Source organism: Macrobrachium rosenbergii, chromosome 49 (assembly GCF_040412425.1).
Source record: "Macrobrachium rosenbergii isolate ZJJX-2024 chromosome 49, ASM4041242v1, whole genome shotgun sequence".
NCBI classification, from domain to species: Eukaryota; Metazoa; Arthropoda; class Malacostraca; order Decapoda; family Palaemonidae; genus Macrobrachium; species Macrobrachium rosenbergii.
The window spans coordinates 19,413,361-19,420,810 of NC_089789.1; the positions used below are offsets into that span (position 1 = coordinate 19,413,361).

A 7,450-nucleotide genomic window follows, 5' to 3' on the forward strand; every position below is an offset into this window, starting at 1 on the left:
GGAGTATATCTGTCTGTTTGAACGTTTGCATCAAGGCCACACTCATCATCTTAATCACTTGAGAGATAACATTATATACAGATCGAAATAGAAATAAAACTCGTGCTGGCCATCCTCCCCAACCCCCGCCAAAGCCATCCCTCCACAGACCCCGGAAACTTCCCCCCTCCAAAACCCCGATGATAACCAGTGTCCTCACGGGTGAAAGATATAAAAAAAAAAATATTAGAGCAAAGCCTATCATTGGATAAGATTACGAAGGACACTGATACAGGCATCTTCGTCTTTTGTATATAAAGTCTCAGTGGCTGTTGGTGTTCCGTAGAAGGAGGACAGTTAGTTGTCAGTTGTGTAGCTGCTGCCGAAATTCAGACCCCGTCAAGAATGGATCCCTCTGCTCCCTGGCCCTGGGTCGTCATTTCGATTTCTGTTGTCGTGGGAGAGACGGGAGATGAAGACGAGGGAGAATGAAGGCGAGAAGAGGGAGATGAGCGACGAAGAATGAAAGAAATCTCAGAGGTACGTAGACGGAAAAAATCGGGGGAAAAATAGAATTCAATAAATGCACTGATGAAAAGAGTAAATTAGTATGAAAAATTGAAAAGTGGCGGGGGGGAATCGTTTTACCTTAATGAAAAAAAAGAAAAATTTCAATTCAACTGGTACATCATCAAAGTAAAACAGAACTAGGAAAAAATTACTAGGTGTGAAATTTTTTTATTTTAATGCACATTAATGAAAAAAAAAATCCATGCCTATAAAATATCGGTGAAAAATAAGGCGTCATATCGACCTCAGCGTGAGTCACTGAGAAAGATTTAAATAAATTTCACCCTTTTTTCAGTTAAATTCACACTTGAATATTTCAGCCCTTCGCGCATTTCTTGCTTCCCAGAAGCGGACGGCTCTTGTTTACAGTCGCTGCATAATTCACCTCTTCACATTCTTTGTCTAACTCATACATATGTGAGGGAATGGTTTGCCAATACGAAGGGTTAATGCATTTTTCATCCAGGGGTTTTCTTGTCCCTTGGTCACATCGGGTCATATCGACCCGAGAAGATCAATGCTGGACAATTCGTTCCCTACATGATGCATTTTGTCTTCTGCAATGCCGCTGAGATGGATGAATGATAAATAACCTTACTTGCTTTTTCTGACTTATTTTTTGCTCTCTGGGGATTTTTATTTTTTACATTCGCTCCCGATGCTTGCGAGTCGATGAACTTTTGGATATTCACGAGAAAGAAGTATTCTGGAATACGAATATTCAAGGTCTTTGAAACATTTTGTTCTTACTATGGGAGCATATGCTTGCATACACTTTCCTATGCAAATTTATCTTTCATTTTTTATGTATCTTTGCATTGTATTTCACTCACGAAGACCGTCCAGCAGCTGTCGTCAGTTTAAAAATTCGAAAACACGATTTCACGTACTAAAAAAAAAATAAATAAATAAAACAAAATAAAAATAAAATAAAATAAAATAATATAAAAAAAGTGTTTGCTGAGATAACGTTCGGATTTTTTCTTGCAGTATTCTAGAGAAGAATACAAATTTTCTGTCAGTTGCAGAAATAGATACTCTAAGGCCATGAATACAAGCCTGTATCAGACGGTCACCGCTGTAATAAAAAACTCATTTGAAGTATATAAAAAATAATATATTTATATAAGCACACCTAACATACACATAAATATTTTTATAATATTTTTTAAAGCAAAGACATATCTTATGTTTTGACGTTGCAATGTCCGTTGAATATTTGATTGTTGAGATGTTAACAGTACCTTACATTTGCAAATATCGGACGCATTATGGAGCTTGTTACAGATTATTTTTAAAATGCATTAAAATACTCCCATGGGTACAATTGCCTTCTAGTATCCTCCCCAAAACTTCGCATAATTTACATGAAAACGAAGACAAATGAAAGATCTTTTTAATGCAAGACGGTGGTAAAAGTGAACGTAGCACTCTTTAATGTACCAAACCTAATGTAAAGTTTAGAAACAGGAAATGTAAATAAAAGGGACAGACCTAAGACGATTAAGAATGCAGGTCGGGTCACCAGACGTGAAACTTCCAGTAAATGCCGAAAAAAAAAGTATACCTTGGTTTTACCAGACCACTGAGCTGATTAACAGCTCTCCTAGGGCTGGCCCGAAGGATTAGGTTTATTTTACGTGCCGAGGATGATGGGAAAGACAAACCTGGTGTCCGTATCCAGCCCAGTCCAGATGGAACAAGGAAACAGGAAACGCTCGTATCTAATTCAAACCTAATTTCCCACACTAATTAACAACTTAATTAACCTATATATGCTCATTCGCAGTAACCGAAACCTTTCAGGTCAGCAGGCTGGTCTGTAGAGTTAAAGGACAGTTGGAATAAAAAGAAAATGATCGAATAATTATCATTATGAAAAGAAGGATAGATAAAGGTAAATTAACAATTAACTTGGAGAATTAGACAGTGAATTTACGTTTTCGCTTTGGGTAAAGATTTTATTTGATCGCTGATGAAAATGTCACAATGAGATGTAAACTTCACCTGGTATTACTATCATAACAGAGAGCTAGATATTTGAACCTATATATACATTTATCATTTATCTTATTCATTAAAATTCATAAATTTATTGTACTGTAAGAAACTATATCCTCTGAATGACATCAATAGGTTCTTGAATAAAATCTTTTTGAAAATGCACATCTTTTGTTTTATGGAAAATAACTTGGTTTAATAACTGCTCACGAAGGATAAGAGATGTTTTCTTCTCTGTAAATTGCATACTAAATCTTTCTATTCTACTTTTATTTCTTCTCTTTCAGTTCAAATAAATATGCATTCTATTTTTATTTTTTCTGTATTTTCTAGGTAAAAATAAAAGCTGCGATGCCTGACAGCGTTAATCAACGACGAGACCCCAACCGCTCGTGACGTCATTGCCACTAGTCATGACATCATTCTCACAATTCATGACGTCACGGCATTGCTGCTGCGCACCATTCTGATTTAATCTTTCTCCACCAAACTCGAAAAATGACTTGAAAAGTCCTTTTCCTTTGTTTCAATCAAAACGGATCATGATGAACGAGCAAAGCAAAACGAAGGGAATAGGATGAATACCCTCTAGATAAATGATGTACGATACGAAAAGATGAATGTTTTGTGGGAGGAAAGAAATATGGAAGACGCAACTGTGAGCCTTCTGATCTGCAGCGCAGACGAGGTCTTAGGTCTTTAGAGGATTGGTAGCTTGAAATGCCCGAATGACACCCGTCAGGTTACCTTTTCCTATGCCTCGGGACCGGGCTAGAAAATATTAAGCTGTCAGTCCCTTTGGCATTGTTATTATAAAAGAAATGGCTCTTCCAAAGCTGATTAAATCCCTTTGCTTTGGTATTTGTGCCAAAGTTCTGTATCCTAGACTGATTCATTTAAATGTTAGACACCAACAATGATGCATTCTGAGTGCAATTAGATAAGAGAAATTCTGATGGCGACTTACAAAATTTACTTTGAATGAATGTTGTAAAAATATTTTTACAAAGTATAATTTTGGCTATGTGGATTCATAAAAAAACAACATAGATTATAGAAAAGCAAATAAAGTATAGAATTGGTCATTTACAGAAAGAATGTCAAAGGAACAAATACAATTGGTCGAGATAGTGAGATATATGAAAATGGGACTACGGTAGTTCTACAAATTACAAATCGTCAGAGAAATATCTTGGATAGTTTTGTAAGAGAATATTCATGGTTTCCCGATGAGAACTACTTCACAAAGGGAAACTGAAGATACGCGAAATAATGCTTTTGAAATTCACACAAAGAGGACATAATGGAAGAGTCCATCCGAACTGAGGATAATATATCAAACGGTAGAAGGATTTAATATTATTGTGTCATCTGATGTCACTGCTCCTTTGGCCATAGACGGAAGTAAGAAGGAATTCAGATCTCAATGATTGATCATTGATTTTGTTGAATGATGTAAATAATGAGTTAATGGAAGTAACGAGACTGTAAGCTGACAACGCTATTCAGAGGACTGTTGAAAACCAGAATGTAAAAACGACTGGGTCTCAATTAAGTTTCAGATTCATCTTAGACTCTATCTGGTCGAATCTACTTAAGACCAGAGACCATCCTTCCTCGACATTTCATCGAAATCCGGCTTTGGAGATATCCTTTAGACACACAGACAAATGACTCCTCTGGATACATACGTAATCTTCGTCCAACATGATTCACGGAGATTGAAAATATAGATCATGCCTTATTGTTTTTGTTATGTGACTTTCATATTGAAAAAATTGGGAATTGTCTCTTTTCAGATTACTCTATTCAAATACAGTTTATGGAAAAAAGCAAAAGCGTTCCATAAATTCCCAGGTGTTATTGATCTCAAAAATATAAAGTTAAGAATAAAAATATTTTATACGAATATATGCTATTATTTTCCCTGGACGTCTCGCAAAAAAATCATGCTTAGTGTACTTTTGAAGTGCAAGATATGTTGTAAAGAATTCTTAATAGCTGCTATTGACTTTTGTGTCACTGTTAATCCCATTATTTAACGTTGAATGTTAGATACACCGACAAAGATGCTATTATGTTTTGAGTGCAATGAAAAAAGAGAAACTTTAATGGCAACTTACAAAATTTTCTTTGAATGGATGTTGTAAAAAATATTTTACAATGTATAATTTTGGCTACGTGGATTCATAAAAAAATAACAAAGACTATATAAAAGCAAATAAAGTATAGAATTAGTCATTTACCGAATCATTTTACAAAATTCACAGAAAATGTCAAAGGAATAAATACAACAGGTCGAGATCGCGAGACATATGTGACGTCACATATGATGTTCCAGCAATGCTAAGAAAATTATTCAGCGAGAAAATTAACCAATTAACTCCCTCATTTAGGTAACTGGCTCTGTTCGTCGTTCAGTCGATAGTGTAAGTTGATGAGGAACCTTCGCTTTTCTTTTTTATCTGATTATTTCTTTTTTTATCTGATTATTTCTACAACAGAAAACCGTCAATCCACAAACGCTTACAGAGGCGAGTAATGGTCAAAGCAAGGTTCTCCAATGGAAGTAAGGAAATTAAAGTCTTATAAAACGTCTATCACGTGACTCGCACGTTACCATTTCTGTCTAATTTCCTTTTTATTTTCTTTTAGCTTGTTTCACCTTCCTTTTAGGTACTTACCTTTATTTTTCATCGTTGCTTTTGCATTACTTTACCTTTTATATCCTGATTTTTAAAATTTTCTTTCCTCATTAGCAGACAAATGATCGTATTTTTACGGGTTTCCATTAAGACGTAACTTAGAAATATGATAGTTTTCATCTGAACGAATACGTGTCAATCAAAATATAATCTCACTTGCAGCAGAGGTACCATAACCCCTTTCCCCGAAAAATAATTACCCTTTGTTGCCAAAGACTCGGGATGTCTACATAAAAGAGGACAGGTTTTATCCACCAAAATGTAATTTGAAAAGACTTATTGAACAGGACTAATCCTCGTCGAAGTATAATTGTACTTAAATATTTGACTATTAACTGATAAGGTTTCTATAAAGCCTTACTGGAGAGGAGCAAACGCTCGCCAAAATATAGATTCAGTTTCCTCGAAGTTGCCTTTGGGATAAAATGTTCAGCCTTGGTTGAGAAAGGTTAACAGTGTTTTAGAAAGAGGAACGAACTTCCTCATCCGAAATATTGATCCAACTACAAGTGAGTTCGTTTTAGCAATAAAAAAAAAAAATGCGCTTAGGTCAGCAATTCGTGAAGAGACAACATTTGAGAGAACCAGGCTTATTCTGGAGGAATACAGTCGCGTGTTCTTCGAAGTCCCTTATCGAAAGAACGATATTTTTTCCTCACGCGAGAATGTTTAAAAGCCTTACTGAAGAGCATGAAACTTTCTCGGTCGAAGTATAATTGCACCTACATCGAAATGCCATTGGCATGAAGAAAAAGCACTTTGTCGAAATATAAGATCTAAGCCGAACTCTTCCTTTGGAAGAAAAAATTGATCTGGGCCAGGGTACAATAGGGTACAGAGCTCAGACCATGAGTTGATCTGGGCCAGGGTACAATAGGGTACAGAGCTCAGACCATGAGTTCTTACACAAGCGAGGGGTAAAACTATGAAAACAATGAACAGTTTTTGTTAACTGGTTCTTCCGTCCAAAAAAAAAAAAAAAGATAATTTTATTCCAAGATCGCTGACTTTCATTTGTGATGATGACACTTCAGTACAAGGAGAGTTCTGAGGTATGTTCAGAATATGGTCAGTAGCCTAACAATGAAAATTACTTCACCTTAATACAATTGATTTAGTCTTTTACAATGATAATCACGAATGAACGTTACATGACCTTTATTGAGTTACAAGCCTTGTACCGTAATGAAAATGGAGAACAAAGATAACTAAATGTTTACTACATTCTAAAATCGTGTGCGGCAACCGATAAAAGGCCATTATGTACCGTAATTACGAGAAAGCTTATATAGTCTTTAATTAACTTTAAAGTACTGAGCAGCAATGAAAGAAAAAGAATGAAAATTACACAGCATTCATTACATTTTCAGGTATTGTACCAGGTAAATGAAAAATCACATGAAAATTAGAGAGTCGAAATTTCAGTTTCTAGATTGAAAATTAATTAACCTTGTTTTTCTGAAACTCCTTTTGCCATCAGGATTAATTAACAATATTTTTGATACCGAGCAATAAGAGAGAGAGAGAAAGAGAGAGAGAGAGAGAGAGAGAAGAGAGAGAGAGAGTAAAATCATTATCCTGATGTATTTGACTTTTACTGTAACAAAGACAATGAATAATAATACAATACTTTAAATATACGCCTAGCGCGAAGTAAGCAGTTTAAGAAAATACTAATTGAAGAAATATGTTTTACAGAAATGCCGTTATCTGTTAACAGTAGAATTTGAATTGTAATTATAATTCATTTTCAACGACAGTTATGTAATCTAATACCTTTACTTATCTCAGGCCGACTGAATCATTAATAGGGATAAAATTTGACCACCTAATTCTTGATAAAAAAGAAAAAGAAATAACTGAAAACGGCAGTTAGAGAATTCGAAAGCCTGGAGAACAGCAGGGAATAGGAACAGTCACCCAGCAAAAAACACGATTATTGTTGATTTCTAAAGTATGAATACTAGAATATTAATTCAGTATATGTTTTTTTATTACTGCAGACGCACAACTCCAAGACACCGATTAATATCATAAGATATAAACAATAGATCGTGCTGTAATAAGGTGACATAAACTCCATGAAAGGTCTCTCTCTCTCTCTCTATATATATATATATATGTATATATATATATATATATATATATATATATATATATATATATATATATGTATATGTACATACATACACACA

The 7,450-nt window shown here is 34.8% G+C and overlaps 1 long non-coding RNA gene across 1 annotated transcript; it reads left to right on the plus strand.

The window, feature by feature from the left end:
- The first annotated feature begins 303 nt into the window (after positions 1-303).
- On the plus strand, positions 304-4,459 carry LOC136832143 (uncharacterized). The gene is made up of 2 exons (XR_010851090.1): positions 304-519; positions 2,884-4,459. It is a non-coding gene; the product is annotated as an uncharacterized lncRNA (long non-coding RNA).
- Positions 4,460-7,450: the final 2,991 nt, after the last annotated feature.